This window comes from Gadus macrocephalus, chromosome 5 (genome assembly GCF_031168955.1).
Source record: "Gadus macrocephalus chromosome 5, ASM3116895v1".
NCBI lineage: Eukaryota > Metazoa > Chordata > Actinopteri > Gadiformes > Gadidae > Gadus > Gadus macrocephalus.
Genome location: NC_082386.1, coordinates 2,321,472 through 2,323,778, shown reverse-complemented (window position 1 = coordinate 2,323,778; position 2,307 = coordinate 2,321,472). Strand labels below are relative to the sequence as shown.

Sequence of the window (2,307 nt, the reverse complement as noted above, 5' to 3'; positions counted from 1 at the left end):
ATATGTGAGATTGTGTTGTAAGCTAACACATGCTTATTGACCCACATTGTCCTGTGCAATTTGGTGGTGTTTGCCATCACCAATAGTGCAGAGAACAGTTTTTGCTCCTACTCTCTCTCCCTTAGTCTCTCTATTGCTGCTCTTTCTCTCTATGTGTGTGTGTGTGTGTGTGTGTGTGTGTGTGTGTGTGTGTGTGTGTGTGTGTGTGTGTGTGTGTGTGTGTGGTGTAGATTTCATCATGGCTCAAAAGAAGTTTAGGCCCTGCCCCTCCTGCCAAGAACCTAACCAGGTGAGGGAAAGTGGAATACAGCATTAGACCTATGTCCAATGTTCTAATATGTGGTTTAATGTTCTACATTTCTCATTAGTAGGTCACGTGGACACTAAAGTATGCTCCTACTAAATGGCTTTTTATGATATCTGTACTGTGTTCCAAAACAGGGATAATGTCTGGATTGATACACATTTGTATTGCTTGTTTTTCATCAAACGCCATAGCTATCATTGATTAGAGTAGCCTGGGTGTCTCATACCTCTGCCACTTTCACTGTATGATTATCTATCCTTTACCACGATCTGTTGTGTACTTAATCTCTGGATAATCATGTGTCAACCCAGAGACGCATATTCTGAATTGCATTGTGCTTCATTTGTGCCTCTTTCCTGAATACAGCCAAATTAAAAGCTGTAACTTGATTGTACTTCTTCTCTTTGACTGTGAATCTGATGTCTCACTTTGGTATGCTTTTACCAAACCAGGTGAGCCGAAAAACCTGCAGCAGTTGTTTCGCAGCTCTCTCAAACAAGGGAAAACTAAAGGCCAAAACGGGGTCCCTGGATAGGAAGTGGGCGGAAGGGGTCCTGAAAAATCGAAACGCGGGAAGAGTGGTGAACTCTGCCCATATTGCAGTAAGTAGAAAAGCTCATATTTCATTAAGCATTAATGATTTGCTTCACCTTCATTAATACTTTTGTGATAGAGCAAGGACCTAATTTTACAAAAATAAGTGTAATCTGTAAGTGTAAAAAAGCAAGACTATATTCCAGGTGACCTATTTCAAAGCCACAACTTAAAAAAGCATTTGGGGAGATAGTAATGTTGTTTAAAGTAATTTTGTTTTTAATATGGTGGAAAAAGAATGCAGTGAGAATAACTAATGTTTGCTTATCTGCATTTATCTATTACAGGTGAAAAAACTAAGTGCATTGGGCTATGTCCCAATTTTATTTTATGCCAGAAGGGAGAAAGCCTCTGGAAAGTGGGTGGCTGATGTGATGAACCATCTGCCACCCACTGAGGATAACCTCAAAATTTTAGCCAGTATGAAAAAGGCATACAATTTTGTTTTGCTTAAAGAAGGTAGGATTTGTTTAATTTAAAAGTCATGACAGTTTTAAACGTTTTGCCTTTGCTGATGTGTACATATCGAATATCAACATACACATTTAATATTGTAGGGAGCCAGCCCCAGCCCCAGCCTCAGCCTCAGCCCCAGCCCCAGCCTCAGCCTCAGCCTCAGCCTCAGCCCCAGCCTCAGGCCTTTGCCCTGGCCGAGCCCCAGGCCCAGCACCAGCCTCAGGCCCTGGCCCAGCCCCAGGCCCTGGCCCTGGCCGAGCCCGAGCCTCAATATCATATATTGGACCTATACCCTGTCTTGCCCCAGCCCGAGCCCCAGCCCCAGGCCCAGCCCCAGCACCAGGCCCAGCCCCAGCCCCAGCCCCAGCCCCAGCCCCAGCCCCAGCACCAGCCCCAGGCCCAGCCCCAGCCCCAGGCCCAGCCCCAGCCCCAGGCCCAGCCCCAGCACCAGTCCCAGGCCCTGGCCCAGCCCCAGCCCCAGCACCAGCCTCAGGCCCTGGCCCAGCACCAGCCCCAGCCTCAGGCCCTGGCCCAGCACCAGCCCCAGCCTCAGGCCCAGGCCCAGCACCAGCCCCAGGCCCTGGCCCAGCCCCAGCCTCAGGCCCTGGCCCATCCCCAGCACCAGCACCAGCCTCAGGCCCTGGCCCAGCACCAGCCCCAGCCTCAGGCCCTGGCCCAGCACCAGCCTCAGGCCCTGACCCAGTCCAAGCACCAGCCTCAGGCCCTGGCCCAGTACCAGTCCCAGCCTCAGGCCCTGGCCCAGCACCAGCCTCAGGCCCTGGCCCAGCACCAGCCCCAGCCGCAGGCCCTGGCCCAGCACCAGCCTCAGGCCCTGACCCAGTCCAAGCACCAGCCTCAGGCCCTGGCCCAGCACCAGCCTCAGGCCCTGGCCCAGCACCAGGCCCAGCACCAGCCTCAGGCCCTGGCCCAGCACCAGCCTCAGGCCCTGG

General features: G+C 52.1%; 1 long non-coding RNA gene across 1 annotated transcript; it reads left to right on the top strand.

Annotated features, from left to right (window-relative positions):
- Positions 1 to 1,472, top strand: LOC132457534 (uncharacterized). Its single transcript, XR_009525705.1, has 3 exons — positions 1 to 289; positions 760 to 909; positions 1,189 to 1,472. It is a non-coding gene; the product is annotated as an uncharacterized LOC132457534 (long non-coding RNA).
- The last annotated feature ends 835 nt before the right edge of the window (positions 1,473 to 2,307 follow it).